This window comes from Limulus polyphemus, unplaced genomic scaffold, assembly GCF_000517525.1.
Source record: "Limulus polyphemus unplaced genomic scaffold, Limulus_polyphemus-2.1.2 Scaffold1129, whole genome shotgun sequence".
NCBI classification, from domain to species: Eukaryota; Metazoa; Arthropoda; class Merostomata; order Xiphosura; family Limulidae; genus Limulus; species Limulus polyphemus.
This window is the reverse complement of record NW_013666739.1, coordinates 192856-219741: the sequence shown is the minus strand read 5'-3', so window position 1 is coordinate 219741 and position 26886 is coordinate 192856. Positions and strand designations below refer to the sequence as shown.

The 26886-nt window shown below is 32.9% G+C and overlaps 1 long non-coding RNA gene across 1 annotated transcript in view; it reads left to right on the top strand.

The window, feature by feature from the left end:
• The window catches only part of LOC111086477, a 41834-nt gene that overhangs the window by 8357 nt on the left and 6591 nt on the right, over window positions 1-26886 (top strand). The window contains exon 2 of the long non-coding RNA XR_002611192.1: window positions 4198-4309. This is a non-coding gene — a long non-coding RNA (uncharacterized LOC111086477). The remainder of the gene's footprint in view (window positions 1-4197; window positions 4310-26886) is intronic.

Here is a 26886-nt window from a genome sequence, read left to right as displayed (position 1 = left end):
ATATATTAGTTCACACAGCAAGAAAAATAGAAGAACTTACTTGTGTAAAACGAATAGACAAGCTATCTGGTAGTGGTTCTTATATATATTAGCTCACACAGCAAGAAATTTTATATATGTTATCTGACTTTGTGGACAAACTCGGTCTATAAAGGAACGTAAACACTTAACACATTGTGACCGTTGTTCCTACATTTGGTAGTATTACTACAATAGATTTCATAAAACATCCAACTATAATTTTTGGGGGTGGTTACCTTATTGAGGATTTAACGTGTGTTAGTATCAAGGGAGCATAAATTAAAGTAGAAGTTATAGTATTTAATAACTACCTTTCAACAGTAAATTAATTTCAGGAATTAACTTTATTATTAACATTAACTTTATGAGATATCACTTATTGGTTTTGTCTACGTAGTGCTTTTTACTGACAGCTGAAAGTGGAATGTTTAACTCAAAACATTATAGTTATTAGTGTGCTAAAAACGGAATCATAACATATTATTTTTATTACACATTTTGCACGTTTCCGTGTTGGTTTACTAAATGAATGCTAAGCTAAACATTTCTATGGGAGTTGTCAATCCGGTTTTGTCATTTGGTGGTTTGGAAAGTACTATTTCTTCTTTATAGTAGTTTAACATATAATCTTAGCATTCAATATGTTTTTGGCTAAAATTTATTTCGACGAAAATATAATCAAAAGCCTTAGGTTAGTGAATTAGGTCAACACGAGAAGAAAATAATCATTAAATTAAAGCGTGGAACGAAGAGTCTTGGATAGAGTGTCAGCTGTAGTTTATAGTAGATAAAGAATATCATTCGCAGTGTAAGATGAATAATAAAAGTGTGAGTACAGGGAGGAAGCTAACCATCAAGGACTAATTTTTCAATCAGTCACGACTGTGTTTTTGTAGACTAATTTTCAAACAAACATGACTGTACTTTTATGGACTATTTTTCAAGCAGCCATGATTGTACTTATGTGGACTATTTTTCAAGCAGCCATGATTGTACTTATGTGGACTATTTTTCAAGCAACCGTGATTGTACATTTATGGACTATTTTTCAAGCAGCCATGATTGTACTTATGTGGACTATTTTTCAAGCAACCGTAATTGTACATTTATGGACTATTTTTCAAGCAGCCATGATTGTACTTATGTGGACTATTTTTCAAGCAGCCATGATTGTACTTATGTGGACTATTTTTCAAGCAACCGGAATTGTACATTTATGGACTATTTTTCAAGCAGCCATGATTGTACTTATGTGGACTATTTTTCAAGCAACCGTGATTTTACTTTTTATGGGAATAACCTAGTGAGTAAGCCGAATTTAATAATTTATATAAATAAATAATTTCAATTAAATTTCAATAAACACTAAACTATGAAACTTTACATTGTTTATTCCTTACCCAAGCTCCATTATAAAGTTGAATTTATCTGTAATTAGAGTTAAAAAAGAGTTTCAAAAGCATAACATGAAAAGAACAGTTGAGATACTAAGTAAATCATGCTAATGTAGGTAAACATTCGTGTTTTACGCTGCTGTAAATAATTCTAGTAGCTTGCATCATCATTTTAAAACAAGAAATATAGTAGTAAAAACACAAAAGAAGTATTGGTCAAGTAAAATGTAATATTATTCCCGTCGTCCATACTTAAATGTTACGATAAACATAAGAGTTATGTGCAAATTCGTGTTTTACACTGCTGTAAATAATTCTAGTAACTTGCATCATCATTTTAAAACAAGAAATATAGTAGTAAAAACACAAATGAAGTATTGGTCAAGTAAAATGTAATATTATTCCCGTCGTCCATACTTAAATGTTACGATAAACATAAGAGTTGTGTGCAAATTCACTAAAAATAAAATTCATTATAGTTCCACATTTTGATTATGTCATTTTTAACAGACTATCCTACGAAAATAACTTGGGTAGTCCTAAAAATCTATGATAATGCAATAAATAAATCAAATTTCAATAATTTGCATGTTGTTACGTTAATATGTACGGCGAATTCGAATAATTAATTTAAGCATTGAAGTTTGCAAAAGCCAGAAAAAGACTGATTAAATTCACTATCTAGGATTGTTTAATCCTAAATATTTTATCTTTTAAAATCCTTGTTGGTTAGATTTTACTACAAGAAATATTACAGGTTTCTCTAATTAAAACACCGTAGCAAGAAACCAATTATTCTTAATATTAATCAACTTCTTGGGTAGACATTTTTATGGTATTAGATATGAAAATATTACGTAGAAAATATCGTACCTAAATAATAATCTTAATTAGCCTAACATACCAAACAATTATCTTATATCACGTATAAACTTTTTCTTGGATTTTAAAATGCAACGTAAAAGTTTAAATTCAAAATATGTGAAAATTAAAATTGAATATAAACGCAAAGGTTTCTAATATGTATCCTTCTATGTCTTCTTCTATTTCTAAGTTAATCAAACATTTTACCAAGAATTGGATTCATGTGGTATGTGCTTTTTCCTTGTGAATAACACCATAGGGTGTTCCTTATCATTAGTGGTTGCTGTTCTTATAGAAATATTATGCTTTCTTGCATAGAGTTATTTTGTTGTTGTTGTTAAGGGCAAATCTAAACAGTGGACTATCTATGCTCTGCTCACTACGCGTATCAAAACCCGATTTTTAATGTCTGAAGCCTGTAGACTGAGCTACTGGGTGCCTTGCACAAAGAAAATCAAATTTGTGACTATAAATATTCTTTGACAGTGTCTGAAGCCTGTAGACTGAGCTACTGGGTGCCTTGCACAAAGAACATCAAATTTGTGACTATAAATATCCTTTGACAGTGTCTGAAGCCTGTAGACTGAGCTACTGGGTGCCTTGCACAAAGAAAATCAAATTTATGATTATAAATATTCTTTGGTACACGACCTTAAGCTGTCTTCAGTATCACAGTTATGGATCCAGTGCTTTAAGGAGTTTTATGTCAGGAAATACATTTAGTTGATGAATTAACGAGGGAACTACTAATGTAGAATATATCATTCCAAAGTGTTTTGTTACAATTTTTAGCTGTTTTTTCTTTTTAGTTGCCCTGCTTGTTGTTACCCATCTTCGAAAACTACATGTTATTAACAACTTACTAATGTTGGAATTAGTATTTTACCAACAATACAAATTTATGTATGCTGTGCTTTTAGAGTATAGATGTTTTCGTCTACATTGGCATGATATCTTGTTAGATTTTATAATTTATCCAAAATGAGACGATGATCAACATCAATGGTGAATCAATGAAGAATATTAATTGATCATCTTTTTCATCAAAACGTATTATATTTTCAAATGGAAACCTCATTTTGATGATGTATTTTATTTAATCTTTGGCGTTGAATTTTTCACTTTCTTATTCAATTTTATTCAGATCTGTAACTATCGCAGTTTTACGAAGAACCTCTTCTATTAGGTTTTTCAGTTGAACGCATTTAATTGTGCTGCCCACAAAACATTAGTTAGCGGAAACGTGACACACCCATTGCGTGAAATACCGCAGAAGATTTTTTATCGATAATTTATCAGCCACTCCTTATCTAAGTTATACAGTAATGGTTATGGCACAATGTGAACAATGAACATAAAATAATTATATCACGAATTGTTTTTGATCTAATCAGTGGCATGTTAAGGTTAACTGACGCTCTAGGTCCGCATTTAGATCCTTCTCGAATGACTCACCAGGACAATTATCCACCAACACAAAAACACCAATAAATTAAAATGCAATGAAATTTGTTTTTATTAAATATTTTTTGAAATTAAAAACAAAATGTTTATCTATAAGATGTGCTCCTCAAAATGTTTCGCTCTAGGCACAAGCCTTGAAAGCCTATTGATTAATACGCTCTTATATCTAATGATAGAAACAAAGAAATGAACCGGCTAGCAATGAATAGATTAACTGAAGGTATCCGTGTAGGACGGTGAAAATAATTTGAAGCACTTCTCTAGCTAAGGAAGACACATTTTATTCACATGTGGATAAAAAGTAGTTAACGAAACAATAAAACAACGAATATAAAATATCCAGAAAAACATAGCTAAAAGATTCTTCGTCTATTTTAACTTAATTAATCACGATAGTTGTAGATTTTTGTTAGTATCTGGTTAATTTTTTTCTTTGTACCTTTTCTCATCACAGGATATGAAGACTTATATGATGGGATATGTTACTACAATGATGTCTTTACGTTACGGAAAACTTGCTAAAAGAACCTGTATCTCTAAGACGACCCACCCACTATTTCTACAAGGTAATGAAATTTGAACCACTCCATCTAGTGGCTTTTTGAAACTATAACTGAAGAAAAATACTTAGTTGGAACAGGTAAAAACTATGACTGAGGCAATCAACTTAGCTGGAAAAGTAAAACCTTAATTGCTTTTTATATAGCTTACTTTTTTTCCCGATATGTGATCATTTGGATAATTTATTTGTTTGCTTTAGAGCAAAGAATTGGACTTCCTGCTATGTCCACCTCGGGGAATCTAACCCCGGACTTTAGTGTTGTATGTCCTTAGACTCATCGCTGTCCCACTGGGGAATTCGACAGAAGAAATAATCTAATATTTGTTTGCTAGTTATGGTTTAGTTATATTAGTTGTGACAATTTAAAAACATGATTAATGAAATTTGCTTAGCTGGAGTAGATAAACCTATGATTAACGCAAATTCGTTAGTTGACGTAAATAAAACTATGATTCGCGAAATTTGGTTAGTTGAAAGAGGTAAAAACTATAACAGATGAAATGTACTTAGTTGGAATAGATAAAAGCCCCCCCCCGTGGCACAGCGGTATGTCTGCGGACTTACAACGCTATAATCCGGGTTTCGATACCCGTGGTGGGCAGAGCACAGATAGCCCATTGTGTAGCTTTGTGCTTAATTACAAACATACAAACAAACAAATAGATAATAACTATGATTAACATAATCTACTTAGTTGAAGTAGATAAAAACTATGATTAACGAAATCCACTTCGTTTGAGTAGATAAAAACTATGATTAACGAAATCCACTTCTTTTGAGTAGATAAAAACTATGATTAACGAAATCCACTTCTTTTGAGTAGATAAAACTATGATTAACAAAATCTGCTTCGATGGAGTAGATAAAAATTTAACAGATGAAATGTGCTTAGTTGTAGTAGATAAAAGCTATGATTAACGTAATCTACCTAGTTGGATCAGATAAAAACTATGATTAACGAAACCTGCTTCGTTGGAGTAGATAAAAACTATGATTAACGTAATCCACTTCGTTTGAGTAGATAAAAACTATGATTAACAAAATCTGCTTTGATGGAGTAGATAAAAATTTAACAGATGAAATGTGCTTAGTTGGAGTAGATAAAAACTATGATTAACGTAATCCACTTCGTTTGAGTAGATAAAAACTATGATTAACAAAATCTGCTTCGATGGAGTAGATAAAAATTTAACAGATGAAATGTGCTTAGTTGGAGTAGATAAAAGCTATGATTAACATAATCTACTTCGATGGATTAGATAAAAACTATGATTAACGTAATCTACCTAGTTGGAGCAGATAAGAACTATGATTAACGAAACCTGCTTCGTTGGAGTAGATAAAAACTATGATTAACGTAATCTACCTAGTTGGAGTAGATAAAAACTATGATTAACGTAATCTACTTCGATGGAGTAGATAAAAACTATGATTAACATAATCTACTTCGATGGAGTAGATAAAAACTATGATTAACAAAATCCACTTCGTTTGAGTAGATAAAAACTATGATTAACGAAATCCACTTCTTTTGAGTAGATAAAAACTATGATTAACAAAATCTGCTTCGATGGAGTAGATAAAAATTTAACAGATGAAATGTGCTTAGTTGGAGTAGATAAAAGCTATGATTAACATAATCTACTTCGATGGATTAGATAAAAACTATGATTAACGTAATCTACCTAGTTGGAGCAGATAAGAACTATGATTAACGAAACCTGCTTCGTTGGAGTAGATAAAAACTATGATTAACGAAATCTGCTTCGTTGTAGTAGATAAAAACAATGATTAACGTAATCTACCTAGTTGGAGTAGATAAAACTATGATTAACGAAACTTGCTTAGGTGTAGTAGATAAAAACTATGATTAACGTAATCTACCTAGTTGGAGTAGATAAAACTATGATTGACAAAATCTGCTTCGATGACTTTAAAATATTATATAACATTATATCCAAAACATTACTTGACAAACGTCCGTATGTGTGTGTGTGTGCTTGCTTATTATTGGAGAAAAGCTGGACCAATTGTCACCAAACTGGGGATTCAGCGTTGAACAGATTTGTCAGCTAGTTGTAATTTATTTAAAAGATAAGAACCATCGAACTCATAGGATCTAATAAAGTAGTATTGTTACAATCATAAATATATGTGTGTGGTGGGTCAGGTGTTGTTTGGTAATGGTATTAATAAACCCAAACACAGATCGGAGATTTTATAGATTTTGTACTCAATGAATGTAGTTAAAATATGAATGTTCTTCTTAATTATTCATAAATATTTAAATTACTCTCGAATTAGCTTAAGAATACAGTACTTCACTTGCATAAAGTTGCTCAATTTGTGCAATTGTACAGCATGCTGTTGACGCTAGATTAGACTTACGTTTATTTTCCCTCTTGCTATAGTGTCGAGCAGCGATTAACAATCTTAACCTCCATTTCTTTATCTTAAGAACAAAATCTCATTTTAGTGACATTGGGAGCTTAATATAAAACTAATTATGATAAAAATTAATTAAATAAAAAAAAATTAAGTAATTGGTAGATAACCATAAAATATACAAAAAATATCAGTAGGTTGCTGCCGACCGGTTTTCTCCATGAGATTGGTGGATGAAGGATATCTTGTGCTTTGGCGGGTATTAAAAACTAATCTAATTTGTTGAACTTTACTACCCTAAGTCCTCTACACGTCAAGATAATTACGCAGGCCTGCGAATTTAAACTTCATAAAAGTTGTTTGGTTTTAATAACAAATTGTCCATAATTCAGCTACGCAGATTTCGAAAATAATATTCGTTTTTTTCTATCACGTTAGAATTTTTTTACAAATCGGGAAGAAAAAAATTTTTACTTAGATCAAATTATTATTTCGTTTACCACAATGGATATTTTTTGTTATATTTGTTAACAAAAATACAAACAACCTAAAGAAAAGGAAAGAACTAATATGCATCGTCTTTCATCCCGATTTTTGTGTGAAATGTACGTCTTTTAGTCTCAAAACTACGTATTTTGGTCTTTCTTTTATGTATTACATCTGGGACATCTAGTTTCAATGACCAGCGGTAATCAGCCATCACGCTGATGTTCCACCTTCCCTAATACCTCCTCTCCATTTCCCTGATGTCTTGATGAAAATCTTCCCGTTGTTCTTCGCTGACAGGGAAATAGTCAACATGTAATAAATGAACTTTCTAGCTCATATTATAATCTAACTCTTTGAATTTATCGAGCATGTTATTGACAATATTTTCGTAATTTGGGTCCTTGTTGTTTCCTAAAAAATTGTCAATAACATCTTTAAAGGCAATCCACTCTTCTTTTTTCAACTTTCCTCACTGTCCTTTTGAATTGTTCATCCGAAGACAATTTCCTAATCTGAGGTCCAACAAAATTTTTTCTGTAAGTTTTGCTTCTGAAAGAGCTGTGAATTGCCCACATAGATACTCGAAACAGTCACCATCTTTGTCTAAGGCCTTTACAAGCTGCTTCATTAAGCCCAGTTTTAGGTAAAGTGGAGGTAATAGGACTTTCTTTGTGTCAACCAAACTTTCACGTTCAATGTTTTTCGATCGTGGTATCAGGCTGACTCTGCGTGGCCATTGCTTTTTTATCCAGTGCTCATTTCGTGCTCTGCTGTCCCATTTACACAAAAACATGGAAACTTTGTATAACCGGATTGTTGACCCAACAACATACAAAGGACTTTTAAGTTTCCACAAAGTAGTCAACCATGTTATTTGTATTTGACCTTATTAAGAAGAATTTTCAGATTTTCATACGTTTCCTTCAAGTGAACTGAATGAGCAATAGGAACAGATGAATATGTTACCATTGTGAAGGAGAACACCTTTTAGACTTTTTTTTGGAATAATCAATGAACAATTGCCACTCACTTGGTTTATAGACTGCAGCTCCTAGCATTGGTATTAATTCAGCAATATTGTTGCAATAAATCAGTGAACCTTCCAGCGAAAAGTATGGTATAACTCTTTCTCACAATTTCTGTACCAGTAAAATGATGTCCCTGGAAAAAGTAAGTTCTTAGCCGAAGTTTGGACCCTAAAATATTTGAAGAATCCTATGGGAGGCCCAAATCTCTCACCAAATAATAAAGTTCACCTTGTGTGAAAAGTTGTGGTTCACCAGGCATTTCAGATTGAAACAATTCCTATCATCATTTCTATTGAAATCAGATTCAGAATCAGATGAAACGGTATCAATAAACTCTGGTGGAGTAGGTATAATTACATCAGGTTCTTGAGCAACAGATCTTATAGCAGATTGAAGGTTCGGATAAGAAATTTCCTTTTTATTTCGAGTGTTGTAGCCTTGCACGTTACACGTTTTTCTTACCTTTAGTCCACTGTCTCAACTCTTCGACACAAACGGTGCAAACTTAGTGCGTAGCCCATGATTTGTCTTGGTCCCCAAGTTTTATTCCAAAATAAGCGTAATACGCTTGATTGACGAATTCTGTAATGTTTTGCCTTTGTTTCTTTACAATAAATTTACCACAAATATAACAGAATATGTTTGGGTCATTTACACAACTGCTTGTTGTCATAGAGACGAATATGCCCCCCAGTGACACAGCGGTATGTCTGCGGACTTACAACGCTAGAAACCGGGTTTCGATACCCGTGATGGGCAGAGCACAGATAGCCCTTATGTAGCTTTGTGCATAATTAAAAATAAACAAACAAACAGAGACGAATATATAATATTGAATAGAAAAAAATAATGTCAAAGTGTACGCAAAAACAAATATTATCCAGAAATGACACGTCCTGCGGCATGTTAACCGTTTATGTACTGGGGGTGTGTTTATCGTGGGTTCCAGAACGATCAATAAGACTCTCACGTCGCGATTGGTCTAGAGAAATTTATATCCAGTGGTTGTCAACATTTTAAGCATAACAAAATGTGATTCACTTATGTCAAAGTACATATGATGTTTTGTGAAAAATCTGTACGTGATGGAGAAAAATGGATATCATTTTCGGCTTCAGCGTGCAGAAATTACTGTGGAACATTTGAACGTTTCAATACAATAAAACCATCGCAAGCCTGTGTTATTAGGATAGGCTTAAGAACATTGAAGTAATTCAATGTTAAACTTGGTTCACTCATCAAATTACAACAGACTAGTCTTGGTTCACATATTCCTAATTAAGTCGATTCTATTCCAATATTATATTACAATTAATTGAAGGAAATTATACTATTATTATTGTTATTGTTAACTCACTGAAAACTAAATTAAATATTAGAACATTTCTTAATGCCTCTGTAATAAACCATAGATTTCAATACGGAATCAAATGTAATCCAAGCCATGGAAACTTTTTGCCAAGCATCACTTTGGAAACATAGCTGTACTTTCCAAAAAAGGTTTCCATAACAATGAAACGTCAGAACAATTTGTCCACACTCGAGGAAATGATCTTTCGTCTTCACTACTGTCTCGGGTGAAGATGTAAAACAAAATCTGTCTAGATAAATAATTAATTTTAGTCCTAATGAAGAAAGACCATCGTGGGTTTGTGAATTACCGCTAGGAGAAATTGGTGCTCATAAAGCTCTTACAAATGAGTTTCGATTCGGAAACCTAGTGGGCTTTAGATTGTGGTCGTGCACGTATCCAGAAAATTATCAGGGATGGATGAGCCTAGTAGTAGCCCTGAACAAAACAATACTTCGTGACGTTAATCCTGACAAATTGATCCTTACTTTCAAGTTTTTGGTCACTGAAGACTTTTTGGAAGTCTGACGCTGCCATCTGGAATTTCAAAATAATAGATATCAACGATAACACCTGAAGTGTGCAAGATGTGGGTATACATGTTTTTCTAATTATTTAAGAGTGATTGACATAAATATTATCTTCCTTGGTATGCTTCATCTAACAACAAAGTTGTCCATTTCATGACTAACCGAAATATTTGAAATAATGGTTCAAAAATGTCTTTCTCTGTACATCAAATATAATCTTCTTTCATATCTCTAAGTGCATAGACTTTTATGTGGGATTAAATATGCCCAGTTTTGCTGTAGGTACTTGGTACTTTAACTTGAACGAGAAAGGTTATTCTATACAGTTTTCCATCTTAATCGTCAATAGTTTAAAATTACACGTACTGTATCTTAAACATAAATAACTACAAACGTGTGAACCTAACTTTCAGAACAAATTATTAATCCTTTGTAAAAGCTTCACACAAAGTTGCTTTATTTGGTTACGTTATTAATAACTCCTTTGTAGAAAGTTGTGGGAATATTTGTAATAGAACACCTGAAACTCACGTTAGACATGCGTTACTCCACGGAACTTAGCGCTTCTGATTTTATTATTTTCTGAGTTACTACAACTTTGATCATAAATATCAATGCTCTAAAGGCTATAATCAACATGTATTCACCAGCAGTATTGCTATTTTTTATATCATCATATTTACTAATGTAACTATTTATGCTTGGAAAGTGTTTTACAAGTAGACTGATATTAAAAAGTTAAAGACATTCCCTCTCGTGTTAAAGTTCGTTATGGGTTTGTTTGTTTGCCCACCACGGGTATCTAAACCCGGATTCTAGCGTTGTAAGACCGCAGATATACCGCTGTGCCACTTGGGGGGGGGGGCTCGTTATAGGTCTAACCATGATACTCGTCAGCAGAATGTGATTATTGCATTTAACTCCATGAACTCGTGAGTCTCTTTAAAGTTTTAAAGAAAAGCACAGTTTAATGTCTTGGTTAACACATCGCGTTACATTGCATATAGAATCTGTATTTTCTTTACAAATCTGACTCATTTTAGGTATAATCTGGATATTATTCAGTTTGAAAAATGGTTACTTGTGAAAAAAGTAGTCGTTTCAGTATTTTAGATTTTCCCGTATTTTTTTTACATTTTACAAACAATAATAAAAGTATTAAAAAATGGATGAAACCGTTTACTTGGGTGATCTTGGTAATAATACAAAGATATTAGTTTTCAAACGATAATTGTCTTCACAAGCCAACGAAGAATGATTACAATTATATTTGTCATAACATATTAGTAGTGTTTAAAACTTTAATAAGTCTAATACTAATGTCTTATGACAAGTATAATTCTAAACGTCTTTCTCCGACTTGTAAAAAGCGAACACACTATAACAACTGTTGTTTATATCAAATTGTTTATACAAATAGTGTTACGACCACTACTGTGTTTGTTGTATCCCAGGCGGCCTGAAGAGCTCTGGATTGAGTGAAACGCGTCGTCGACAATCGATATGACAAATATAATGTGGTTGGAATACTATTATTATACGTTCTTAAACATCCTTAAAGAACTAGATTAAGATTGTAGTGTTTAAAAAGGTAATAGGCCTAATACTAATGTATTATGACAAATAAAATAATAATTTTACTTGGCAGTAATGTTCATAAAAGCATAATCTGAAATTAAACCAGAAAGGAAACGTTTCGATGATTATATGCAGATACTGTACACTCTCCATCCTGGATTTTGATAATCTGAATTTGTACGCTTCATATATTATTTTCCAGAAGATGCTTATACAATAATATACCTTTTCCTTTAATTTAATATCTGCCAAAGTATTAAAAAAACTAAAAAAATTGAGAAAGTAGCATTTGCCCACTTAAAATGCTTATATAAATTGCTAGTACCTAAGAACGAATTCAGTCCATAAATATGTAATTTGAAATGTTTTTTATTTTAATTAGTGCAAAGCTACATGAGGGCTATCTGCGCTAGCCGTCCCTAGCATTGAAAGACTAGAAAGAAGGCAGCTAGTCATCACCAGCCACCGCCAACTCTTGGGCTACTCTTTTACCAACGAATAGTGGGATTGACCGTCACATTATAACGCCCCCACGGCTGAAAGGGCGAGCATGTGTGGTGTGACGGAGATTAGAACTCGCGGCCCGCAAATTGCGAGTGGAGCACCCTAACCACCTGGCCATGCCGGGGCTGAAATGGAATATGTATAATATTTATTGATTTAGTAATAATTTCTTACGTTATCAAGTTACTATAAAACGTTTAAAATGCGCGTTAATAAAAATGTAAATGTCTTCAAGTCTAAATGGTCAACTTGGCTTGTGTGGCACGGGAATACTCCGTCCTCCCTTTTACTTGCACACACACACAAGTGTATATTATATTATCTTTTAACTTGTGTGCAGAAGATATGAGTGTCAACTTTGCTACTGTCAGTTTTTCCGTAGCTTATGGTATAATATTTGCAGCTGACAGTGTTATTTGTTACTTATGACGTACGTAAAGATTTACACTTGTCAGAATTGTTTGTTTGTTTTGAATTTCGCGCAAAGCTACACGAGGACTATCTGCGCTAGCCGTTTAGCAGTGTAAGGCTAGAGGAAAGGCAGCTAGTTATCACCACCCACCACCAACTCTTTGGCTACTTTTTTACCAACGAATAGTGGGATTGACCGCACATTATTACGTCCCCAGGGCTGAAAGGGCGAGCATGTTTGGTGGGACGAGGATTCGAACCCGTGACCCGCAGATTGTGAGTCGAGCGCCCGAAACCACCTGACCATGCCGGGTCCTGCCAGAATTACACCTGTGACTTATGATCTAAGTGTTATCTGTGATTTATGGTGTAAAGCTTTACAATTAACTGCAAGCGTTACTTGTGAGTTTCGTCGTTTTATATGTACTTGTTTTTTAGTTCTTACACGTTATAATGTATGAGTAGAACCAGATAGAATCTGGTCCCCTGTTCCACACCAGAGTAAAGTATTGACTTTGTTGGCCACAGTAGGAACAGTTTTTTGTTCATGTAAAAAAGGTAAACAACATTTGGTCTATGCTTTCACTGACTCCGCACGTCGAGGAACAACATCAAATTCATGAACAAAAGTAGGCTTTGAACGATCAGGTAAAATGTGTTTCTATATGCTATTTTTCAAGCATTTCATAAAATAAAGTTCAGTTTTATCGCTCACTTTTGAAGCTTTTTCTACAATGAAAAACTTCAAAAGTAAAAGTTAAAATTATATCATTTAATATTCAAATGAATCTTTCTAGTATTGACCTTCCCCGCAAAGGTCGGTTCGCTCTATTTTTACGTCAGGTTTTTAAGTTATCGATGTAAATGGGTAGGTGGATACCAAGGTATGAAAGCACCTTTTTTCTTCTTCTCAATTAATTAAAAAACTTTATGGGACATTAGTTTGTATATTTAGTATTTATGATGAAATACAGTTAAATGTGTGTTTATATTTAAGTACCTGTCCTTGATTTCATGTTATCTCTAACACTCGTCGCTATCACTAACTGTGCGTCTAACTTATCACAGGATCGTAGTTGACTTTCCACCTCAGTAATTTTGTATATTACTAAGCTCTCTGTTTTAGAAGAAAACCAAAATATCCTACGAACAAGCTGGAAAAGGTTTATTGTTGTTCAATAAAAGGGTAATTTACAGAGAAAATAATCCAAGAAGTCTTGCGATCCAAATAGAATATTCTCTGGAACAAAAATGATCCTGAGAGTCTTGTTGTCCAAACAAACAATGATTTAGATGGAGAATGTTCCGGAAAATCTTGTAGTCCAAAGAAAAGATGCTATAAAGGGAATGTTTCTAGAAGTCTTGTAGTCCAAACAAACAACGCTCTGGACAGAGAATTATTCCGAAAGTTTTGTGATCCAAACAAATTTGCTGTAGAGACAAATTATCATGGAAGGCTTATGGTCCAAACAAAAGGCCTCCAGTGGCACAGCGGTTTGTCTGCGGACTTACAACGCTAAAAACCGGGTTTCGATACCCGTGGTGGGCAGAGCACAGATAGCCCTTTGTGTAGCTTTGTGCTTAACTACAAACAAACCAAAGAAAAGCTACTATAGAGAGAAAATAAGTCTGAAAATCGTGTGATGTATAGGTGTTTTTAACTTTATGTTCATTATTTCTTCATCTATATATTTGACTTTGTGATTGCATTGTTACTAACAGAACGCAACCCATCGATGTTTGATTGCTTTGTGTCATGTGAGTTTATAACCTCGGCTCATCACTATCCTGTTTGAACAATTGTATACTTAATTTTCAGTAATTATTTTACTTTATCCAGGTTTGTTCCTGGCTCAGGCAGTAGTTCCTCCTTTTTTAGAATGACCGAGATTATAAACATTCATAACACTTGATTACCTTGGTACCAACTTGCCACTGATTGTCGTGTCTTTTAGGTCTGTGACATTTCCTGATTGGCTAAAGGACACGCCAATCAGTGATTGCTTTACTGCTTACGTTGATCTAACTCATTTTATAAGCTGTACTATCTACTATAGATAATTTTTCAGACGGTTCTGCTATGATTAGTGTCTGGAGAAAAGCTTTAGCAGGTAGTTCTTTTGCAACATCTCGACCAACAATTGGTCCAGCTATCAACGCTGTTTTCAAGACTTTCAAGGTCTACATATCTACATGAGCCGATGTTTCCATTTATGAACGTTATATTTTAAGATATGTGCAGGAACTCAGCTAACAGATGTTTCCGTTAATCAAAGCTATCTTCAAAAACTTATTTTTATGGAAGAAATAAAAAGTGACACGGAATATAGTCCGACAAATACTTATTTCAGCAATATTTTTTTTCACAACTCGAATAGGGATAATTCAAGATTATTCTTATTCTTTGACACTATGATAACAGTATTTACAAGATACTAGAAATTTAAATATGATAATGCAGAATCTAAGTATAGAAAAGGCTAAAAAATTCTGGATTATAGGTGAGAATGTTTGTAGAGTATAAAAGGGTTAGGCACAGGATGATTGTTGTCATTACCGATAAGTCAATGGGGGGAAAGTAAAGAGCTATCTGAGAACTCTGAACAGAAAATTATTAATTATTCTAAAGCTGGAGAAGGACACAAACAGATGTCCAAGAAGTCGAGTATCCCAATTTGAACTACTGTTTCTGTTATCAAGACTAATTATACCGTCATAACGCTTCCTCTGTCTGGAAGAAAAAAGGTTCTTTCACCAAGAACAAGTAGAAGAATTGTAAGAAAAAATAATCACAATACGGTACTGACTACCAAAGATATTGAAAGTGGTTGCAAGTGGGACTGAGGTTTCCATTTCAACCATAGGTCGAGTATATCATGGTGAAGATCCCAATGGTTGCAGGCCAAAGAAAAAACTACTCTTAGGAAAACGTCACAAGGACAATCTCTTAAAGGCTGCAAAACGGTATTTGAATGATGGATATTAGTTTAGTCAAATGTTTTGTGGGGTGATGAAATAAAAGTAGAGGTATTGGTTAGGCTGATAGTCGTTACGTTTGGAGAAAGATTGTTGAGGCGTACACCACATCTACTGTTAAACAGGAATGTAACATATCCTTCTATGGAGCTATTTTTTCTCTAATGGTATGAGAAAGGTAGTTCCAATACATTGTAAAATGTATTCCATATTGTACCCAAAATATTGGCCAATCATCTGAAATCCTCATAGCAAAACTTGGTTTAAAGTGCAACTGGACGTTTCAGCACGATAATAATCCAAACCACAGATCAAAACCTACTTCAGAATGGTTAAAGAAGAATGAAATCAAAATTCTGGAATGGCCTAGTCAAAGCTCCAATCTAAACCCGATCGATAATCTTTGGTATGTTGAACAAAGCTGTTCATTTAGAGAAGTCCTCGGTATCTGAATGAACTGGATCAATTTTGCGTTGAAGATTTTTCAAAAAATCTCTAATGAATCATGCTAAAAGTTCATTTACAAATATCTTAATCGTTAAAAAAAAAGATTATTGTTGCTAAAGGTGCTTCAACTAGCTAATAATTTCATTTTCATTGTCAAGGTATGAATATGTTTGAATTAGCATATTTAGTTTTTCAAAACAAAATGCTCAAATAAAGAGTTCTAGAAATCTATTTATTTTAACTTTTTACTTCATCTACAAAAACAAATGCTTAAAATGTTTTTCCTATGGTGAGTTGTTTGGGGAAATTTCTAGGTATTATAAATTCCCATTTGGGTATATGCAAACTTTAAACAACAGCTGTATGTTTAAGCTATTATCATTTCTAAAACCTCTTTTTTTGCATGAACGAAGAGCTTAACTAAAGGTTGAAATAAGCAAAAGCAAAGAAAAGAAGATACCTAACTATAGAAATATCCAGCTTTGCATTAACTCTGTCATTTTTAATTGTACACTACTTCAACATAATCAAGAGCGCAGAAGTAATTTAAACGAAAAAGAAAAAGGACAAATATTTTATTCATTCATTACATTCTCCAAGTCCCACGTTAATCATGTCTTTGCTTTTAGAATTTTCTTTTCGACGTTGGAATGAATTTGTAATACTTGATATTTTTTGTCTGAAATTTCTTTTTTGAAGTGAAATAATTAATAACATCAGTTTGAGTTAATGACAAATCATTAGTTGATATCAACTTAGGTAAAATGCTTTGCTTAAATAAAGAAGCGTTCAGCGATGGACTAAGATCGTTGTTTGTGCCACAAATTCTAATGTATATTGAATCCAATGTACTAATTTCCGATATGTATTCTATTCACGAAGCACGATGTATTTTTTACGAGGTTTTTTTTGTGAGCCCATAAGCTCCGTAACAAATCTTTTTACATCATGGTCGTAAAGTTCACTAAATTCAAGAAATCCAGGAAAACTTAGGTTAAAACTCAATTTCTATTACATACTTTATCGTAATGCTTCTAATGTATTTCAAACTTCTGAAGGACGTGTATAGATTCATATGGACCGTTATCATGGTTAGCAGCCTGTGTGCGGCTCTACGTCATAGTTAAATTCAGCTGTGTTGAAACTTGCCAATTTATTGATTTCCTACATCGGACAGAGTAGCTCGTCCTGCTTCGTATAGAAGTAAAAAAATCCATGATTGTACAAGAATGTCACTTTGCCCTAAGCTGTGTAATAAGTTCTCTTATTGTATAGATTAAACTTAAAACAGAGAGTTAATGCAGCAACCTAGCTCTCCTCTCTAATTTGATACCAGTACAAACTGAAGTGAACACTACAAATTTTGGAAGTAGCTATTTTAACGAATTGAACACGGAGATAATGTGTATACGTTTAACACTACAAAATATGGAAGTAGCTAAGTTAACGAATTGAACACGGAGATAATGTGTATACGTTTAACACTACAAAATATGGAAGTAGCTATGTTAACGAATTGAACACGAAGATAATGTGTATACGTTTAACACTACAAATTTTGGAAGTAGCTATTTTAACGAATTGAACACGAAGATAATGTGCATATGTTTAACCATACCAAATATGGAAGTAGATATGTTAACGAATTGAACACGGAGATAATGTGTATACATTTAACACTACAAAATATGGAAGTAGCCATGTTAACGAATTGAACACGAATATAATGTGTATACATTTAACACTACAAAATATGGAAGTAGCTATGTTAACGAATTGAACACGAAGATAATGTGTATACGTTTAACACTACAAATTTTGGAAGTAGCTATTTTAACGAATTGAACACGAAGTATAATGTGTATACGTTTAACACTACAAAATATGGAAGTAGCTATGTTAACGAATTGAACACGAAGATAATGTGTATACGTTTAACACTACAAAATATGGAAGTAGCTATGTTAACGAATTGAACACGAAGATAATGTGTATACGTTTAACACTACAAAATATGGAAGTAGCTATTTTAACGAATTGAAACACGAAGATAATGTGTATATGTTTAACACTACCAAATATGGAAGTAGCTATGTTAACGAATTGAACACGAAGATAATGTGTATACGTTTAACACTACAAATTTTGGAAGTAGCTATTTTAACGAATTGAACACGAAGATAATGTGTATACGTTTAACACTACAAATTATAGAAGTAGCTATAATATCATCACAGATGCATTTAAACAATGAAATACGACAAACGCTTTTGCATTACCGATTTTTTCAAATCTATTTTCAGAATTATTCTATAATAATAAATTCATGTAAAGACTGGCTTTTCACTAGAGTCTTAAATCATTATTATTTTCATGAAATCAGTGGAAAGTTATGTGGTCAAATCGAGTGAGTTTTTAATACTGTGATGAAAACAGCATTCTCAGTATTACTGCAGTATTTTTTATTTTCCAACGACAATTATCGTCATTGTATACACTGCAGCTAACTTCGTCGGCTAAAAGACAAAAAGAAACGCTACCACAAGTGCAATATAACTAATATTTATGATTGTGACTGGAAACATGTTCGGACCTGCAAAATTTACTAGGATGTCGTTAAATTTTCGATTTTTTGGTACCTTATATTAATGTATCATTAGAATTGCTGTTTAAAAATAAATTTTTCTAACAGAGAAAAAGTTAGAAGAAAAAGCAATTACTACATTAAACGATGATAAACTGTGTTTAACACATGAGAAAAATGGCATTTAAATTAAAACAGTTATTAGTTCAAGTAAAGAAAACTACGTTTAATAAAATCAATTCTTAGTTCAAGTCAGGAAAAACGGTGTTTAATATAAACAATTGTTAGTTCAATTAATTAAACACGGTGTTTAATAAAAACAGTTGTTAGTTCAAGTAATTAAAAACAGTGTTTAAAATTAATTGTTAGTTCAAATGAGGAAAAACGGTGTTTAATAAAAACAATTGTTAGTGCAAGTAAGTAAACACAATACTTAACAAAAAATAATTGTTAGATTAAGTGAAGAAACCTGTGTTTAATAAAAATAATATTTAGTTGAAGTTAGATAAAACGGTGTTTGGTGAATATTTTTGTTAGTTCAAGTGAAGAGAAACAGTTTTTTTTATATCAGTCAATATTACATTATATTGAAATAAATGTACAGTTGAAGGCATGCATGCTAGTAAATAAGTACTAGGGGCGTCTATTAATTTACAATCTTTATTTAATTTGCAAATGAAAAACGTATATGTGATTTCGCCTTTTTTAAAATTTACCTTACTTTTTTAATAGACATATTTATTCCAAGACCATATTTCTAGTAGAAACAAATGCTTTAATGATCATTTACATTAATAAAATATTCAGAGTTCCGTCGTTTGGCTTGCAGAGTTCATGTCAGTGATTGTGATGTAACGTAATTACAAACTTGCAGAGTTCATGTCAGTGACTGTGGTGTAACGTAATTACAATTACGTTACACCACAGTCACTGACATGAACTCTGCAAGTTTGTAATTACGTTACACCACAGTCACTGACATGAACTCTGCAAGTTTGTAATTACGTTACACCACAGTCACTGACATGAACTCTGCAAGTTTACAAACGCCTGCTCCGGAAGGAAGTATGAGGATATGTTAACGATATTGTGTATCTCACACCTACAGCAAATATCACGGAGTTAAAGACCGGGATAACGGTCACTGTAACTGTGGGCATGTTGCAGCGAACGTGGAATGAAATCGGTTAGACGTTCTGAGAGTGACTAATGGTGGCTACGTAGAAGTCTACTGACATGTCAGTAAAAATTATTTGAGTTGGGTTACATGATATTGAAAACTGTATGGTTATATTTCCATTGTTAGTTAATTATTGAATTTTGAGATAGGAAAGACAATTTTTGGGACACCCTGTACTTTGTTTCAATTCGCAAGCTTATCAGTCTGTGAAATATATATATGTAATTCTATTTTCAGGAATTTCATGGACAACAAAAACCTTGAAACCTCTGAGACGTATATCTTCACGTGTCGAGCTACGAATGCAAAGATTTTCTTATTAAAATTTTGAAGTTTTCATTAAATGTTTTTAAAGAGCAATATCGTGTTTTCTCTTTAGAAATCCTGTCAAAATCACCATCGATTTGTTGAACATTACGAAGTAAAAGGATTTTCATAGCTTTTTCCTTGCTTTTACTTTCCTTTTACATTTCACACCGTAATGATCTCACTCTAGGTTGCACAGATGTCACACAAATATATTTGTTGCCATGACAACGCCTGATTTTTTTTTAACCATTTTTTTAATGTTGCCTAGCGGCGTAAGAAATATTTCGTTCTTTTAGTAGGTAGCTATCTGAAGTAATATCTCAGCTGATAATGAAAGATAGCATCATGTGATGTAAACCTATATATATTTCACAGTATAAATAAAAACCGATAAGTTGTTTGAGACTGATGACTCTTCCCACATTTCTTAAAGCGCTTTCTCAGAAAAAGAAATAATATCTTCATTACCCACGAGACAGAAAACTAACGTCATTAAAAGTCGGTTAAGTTATCTGCTAAACTAATTTGTAAAATACTCAAATCATCAAAAATGGGTTTAACTTTTTCATATTCGAGAAAAGATTTTATAAATAACACCAGTAAAATGTATTGATTACACGTATTAGCTTTTTCGCTTTAGTTATTCACGAATGAAAGCATCATGTATGTGAATTAGTAAAAAATTTCAATATTTTTGCAGTGATATCCATCTATTTTCTCAAAAAAAATAACATATTTTTTTAAATTCTCTCACAGTAACGCTCCAGTCCGATATTTTGATATGTATTTAATATCATATAGATGTTTCTAACATTGATTTATGATATCTTAGTAAACACAAAAAACAAAAGGAAGTATATGATGAAGAAGTTTAAAAACTATATTTATAAACACACACGTATATATATAAGGTATTTCAGGATGACACTGACGATCTATATAAGACAGTCACTTACTTGAAGAACTTTTAAATATAAAACGATTAACAGATTTACTGTGGTGGAAAAAAGTCTCAAAAACAGATCCTCATTAACGATTATGTAACACTAACCAAACCTCAGACACATCCGACATTTTACACATTAGAAATATATTTCATTTGATTTAAAACGGGTCCAATATAACCCTGTTCGTAAACTGACTAACCAATTACTGACTCGTTACCTAAATTATAAATTCCAATTAATCGTATTAACACGTTACTGGAATTATATATTTCAATTAATAGCATTAACACGTTACATGATTTACAGATTGCGATTAATCTTATCAACACGTTAATCGTAGTACCATTATGACTTCTAATATAATGTTCTATGGTTTCTTAACAATGGCTTTGTGTTACAAGATTCAGTCCAAACTTCTTAGTGCGAAAACGTGTTTCAAAGAGTTATATATCTTATAACCCGTTGAAGGTGTATACACTGTTACCTGTGTTTAGTTTAGTGGTATAATGTTGTGTAAGTTGTGGGTTAATATTCTTGTTTTTTCATTCAGAAACGAAACGTTCCTGTTAAAAACGTATTTTTGCATGGCTTGTGGAGAACAAAGCCATAGCTGTAATGAATGATCAGTTAGACAAAAAGGACAACCTATGATTGATTCAACCAATAAAGCGTTTCTTATTCATTTAAATGGAAAGAGGGAGAGAGAGGGGTGGGGGTCTGAGACGGAATAAAGTCTCTCGAAGTAAGAACAAAATTCAGCTCTTTTCAAAGAAATGGATCTATGTAACGCTGACAACACAAAGAAAATACAAGAGACAATATATTTTGGATAACAGAGAGAGAAGTTTCTCAGCCAAATAAAGGAATAGTAGCTGTACTACTACAATGCATGATAAGACACCGAGTGAACCATTATAATTGATGATGTATCGAAAAGAGCATGCACCGCGTGACTTCAAACCACAGAAAGGTTCGATAACATTCTACATAACATCTTCTTATGTGAATCATCTTCCTGTACGTTTATTTCCTTTGCAAGTGATGTATAATTACATGTCAACTTCCATAGCTCAACATAACTTGAGCAACAACTCTTTGATAGGTATTCTTAGTATGTGTATGTTATATATGTTTTCATTGATAAATCATAAGTTCAATCTTGTGTTGCGTGATAGTAATGTATCAGATACACACCATCATTAAATAATTAAATTTAAAATATAACAGAACTTTATAATAGAGAACAACTATTTAAAGCAAATATAGGTTATAGAGTGGAACATCTGTAAAGAAAACATATATATCTTTCTCCCACCAGATAGCTTACTTCACTACAGGAAGGAGTGCGTAGTAAGCTACTGATCTTTATGAACTTAAATCTGAAACATGACTAAGTTGACAACCATACATGGCTGAACTTGTTTCAGTGTAACTATATTACTTTGGAACAGCATTATTATGCTTGGAAGGTGCGTTTTATAACATAATAGTTTTGAGAACGTGTAACAAACTCATAGATATAGGTGAAATTTCATTAGTCTTCAGGATTATCTCCCTATTCATGTGTGTCTCGAACACATGCCTCGTCTTTCACACGAAGTGGCACCTGTTAGTGCAGCTTATCCAAAACTAAATGAGATTGTTATTCTGAGTTTGCTATAACTTTATAAATTTCATATTTTTAATACAAATGAACCACATTAGTTGAAACACATTTCAAGATTTCGTTCAAATTATGATCAACGTTTTTGAATAATTAGCTCCATTAATAGCCTTTCGATTTATCTGATTACGCTAGGGTGAGCAGTGAGTAAGATTGAGACAAGCACATCATACAGGCGAAAGTTTACAGTCTGTTGATCTGACTAGTCTAGGAGTAAGATAGATAGATATCGAGTAGGACAAGCACATCATACAGGCGAAAGTTTACAGTCTGTTGATCTGACTAGTCTAGGAGTAAGATAGATAGATATAGAGTAGGACAAGTAAATCATACAGGCGAAAGTTTACAGTCTGTTGATCTGACTAGTCTAGAAGTAAGATAGATAGATATCGAGTAGGACAAGTACATCATACAGGTGAAAGTTTACAGTCTGTTGATCTGACTAGTCTAGAAGTAAGATAGATAGATATCGAGTAGGACAAGTACATCATACAGGCGAAAGTTTACAATCTGTTTATCTGACTAGGCTAGTAGTAAGATAGATAGATATCGAGTAGGACAAGTACATTATATAGGTGAAAGTTTACAATCTGTTTATCTGACTAGGCTAGGAGTAAGATAGATACATATCGAGTAGGACAAGTACATCATATAGGCAAAAGTTTACAATCTGTTTATCTGACTAGGCTAGTAGTAAGATAGATAGATATCGAGTAGGACAAGTACATCATATAGGCAAAAGTTTACGGTCTGTTTATCTGACTAGGCTACGAGTAAGATAGATAGATATCGAGTAGGACAAGTACATCATACAGGCGAAAGTTTACAATCTGTTTATCTGACTAGCTACGAGTAAGATAGATAGATATCGAGTAGGACAAGTACATCATACAGGCGAAAGTTTACAATCTGTTTATCTGACAAGGCTACGAAGTTTAAGAAAGAAAGAAAAAAACAACACATGAAACAATGGTAATAACTTTAATTTGACAAAACGTTTCGAGTTTAAACCCTTCTTCATCACACGAAGAAGAGTTTAGGCTCGAAACGTTGTGTTAAATTAAAGTTTTCCTAGATTTTATTATGATTGTATCTATTGTGTTTTTCTTTCTTTCTCAAACTTTGTCTTGCATCTTATATGCGGTTTTTTATATATTTTTTACGTTTGTATACATCATGTCTTTCCAGCTTTGAGCAATAGACACATTAGCTGTAGCGGTTAACTTTCCTAGTATGTCGCTCTAACAGAAACTGTTCAGCTTTGGAACTTTTAAGTTTGAATTGTTACATCTTGTGTATAACGCAACAACACATCTCTTCATAAGTATACTTATACGTTACACATTTTTAATAACTTCTTAATTACACCTTGACTTGTACAATACATATGTGATTTTTTTAACCTTACTTTACACTGCTGGTCATTTAAGATACCAAAACTCATCGCATTCTTTAAATTTTACAAATGCATACACATGTGCATTACACATTTCAGGATTATCCAGTGTGGAATTTTTTCTGCATTAAGTTGATTTAGAGAGTCACATATACCTGTTCACTATACACTCATATCACTTTACAAAGTAATAATACGTAATACTTCTACTTAATGTGCATTAGTCACATGTTCAGTCATTGTTGTGTGCTTGCTTCAGTTTACAGGTTAAAGGTTGAGCTGAATGATTTATCTAAGATTTATGAATTAGAAGAGCCCGAATTAGTTTAACATTATCAGAGTCCGTTTTAGAATGGCTGAGCACAACGAGAAATAAATAACATATTTTACTTTATTAAATTTAAGAAATTAAAAACACTTTTCGATTCAGTTTTACCATAATGTTTTAAATGATTTTGCTTTTTACTCCTATTTCATTCAAATGCAGTGTTTCTAATGGCGAATCAATGCCACAAAAATCTGGTCCAGTCATACCTCAAGGATTGTGTTCGTTGAAATGTAGTACTTCTAAAAATGAATCAATAGCAAACAGATTTGCCCTTGTCAAACCTGAATGCTTATTTATCCTCTATTCCATTAAAATAGGCTATTACCAGTGACAAATCAATTGTAGACAATCCTAGCCTACTTATTGCGTTCTTTGAATATTTGGACTATGACGGAAAGTTTAAAAGTGCTGTTTTTCACTTGTATCTTTACAGTAACACAGTTCCATCAGTTGTATTGACAACCTATAGTATGAGAGAAGTTGCAGCTGCTCTGCATTCCAACTCAAATACACACATCATTAAACTGATGTGAAATTCTACTGGACCTAAAGTTTCAGTCGACTGTTCACTATCTAAGACTGGTCCTTTAATTCTTCTGTGAAACAAACGTCATTGAAGCAAAAGAATATACAGAAGAAACATAAAAGTGGATCACATTTGTACTTACTTGGTTTAATACAGTGCTTACAATCTTATACAAAAAATGAGATTGTGGTGTAATTCACATAAACACACCCCTGTAGTTGGCAGGTGAGACTCCACATCTTTAAAGTTGTCAGTTTAAACCATCTAGTAGTTCACACTCCTGCTATGTGTGTGAAAATTATGTGTAAAATCAAAAATAAACTGTTAACAAAATCACTTTCATTAAGATAATTTTCTTATAACTATGGAGTTTTAGGAAAATAATTTATTTTAAAAGAGAGTATATCTTCAAAGTGTTTACATTTAGAATTATGCTTATTTGTATGGAGCAGTATGGGTGTAAAACTACTTATTCTGACGAAAGATGTACTGCAATAGTACTTCACACCCAAAGAGTGTGAAATCCCAATTTTTTCAGAATGTATAGAACACTTTAAAGCCTTGTGAGAATTATTATAATCAGTACTTCACACACTAAAAGTGATATCACAACTTTTTTAGAATGTACAGAACACTTTAAGACCTTGTGAAAACTATCATTGAAATTATTATGAAGATGTTTCATGAACACTGAATTGAGATTGCTTGTTTGTTTTGTTTAAGCGCAAAATAAGCTGTATGTGATATGTCCAGTGAAGGGATCGAAACAGGAGTTTTAGCGTCATAAGTCAGTATGTTTATGGGTGAGCCACTGGGAGGGAGGAATTATAAATTCATGAAGAACAATATATGCAACAGCAAAACAAAGTTTGAAGACAATTTGAGTGCTACTCTTACCGTATGTTATTAAAAGACGTTTCAAATGCCGTATGTTGATGGCGTTTATTTAAAAATCAGAACATGACGTAACTGTACTCAGTATACAAATAAAATGTATCAGAATATCGTTCTGGTTACAACTACATGTAAATTTCTGTCAATGATTTCGAACAGGTTTGTTGATATTTTTCTCAGTTAAATGTGTTTGTGTTTAGAACTATTGCTATTGCCCCCCCCCAGTAGCACAGCGGTATGTCTGCGGACTTACAACGTTAGAATCCGGGTTTCGATACCCGTGGTGGGCAGAGCCCATTGTGTAGCTTTGTGCTTAATTTCAAATAAACAAACTATTGCTATTTGTAGTCTTAAAAATAGTCTTATTAACCCTAATCTTACTTGGTTGTTTTCATACTGTTCACTGGCGATGGGGCTCACATGTTACATGAAATTTGGTTAATTTTAAGTTGTTGTTTTGTCCTTTTAAACATTTAATGTAAAGAACTGACTAAGTAATTGGGGCAATCACGTATCTTTTGTATAAAAACATAAGAAACCTCTATAGTAGGATGTGGATTTAATTGCAATGTTGACGGTATGTTCTGTTTTGCGTTAAGTCTGTAGGTTTCAGTGACTATTTAAACAACAAAACCATAAGTCACACATAGTGAAGAAAGCTATGCTTAAGAATCCTATATGGGCCGTACTGTTATCTATAGGGATATAATGTTCTTTTCATAAAAAAACTAACTTTACCATAGATTCATTTATTCCAGAAATGTTTAATGAAAAAACAATAAGTAAATTTGATTAGACAAGAAACATCTTCAGCTGTATAATGTTATTTAGTAAGAATGCTTAACAAAACACCAAAATAAACTTTACTGTTGGCTTGTAAGGATTGTGGAAAACTAACCTCAACAGGTTTGTTTATTTGTTAAAAGTTAAGCACAGAGCTACACAAAGGGTTATCTGTGTCTGCCTACCACGGGTATCGAAACCCGGTTTCTAGCGTTGTAATTCCGCAGACATATCGCTCTGCTACTGGGGGGGGGGGCACCTCAACAGAAACA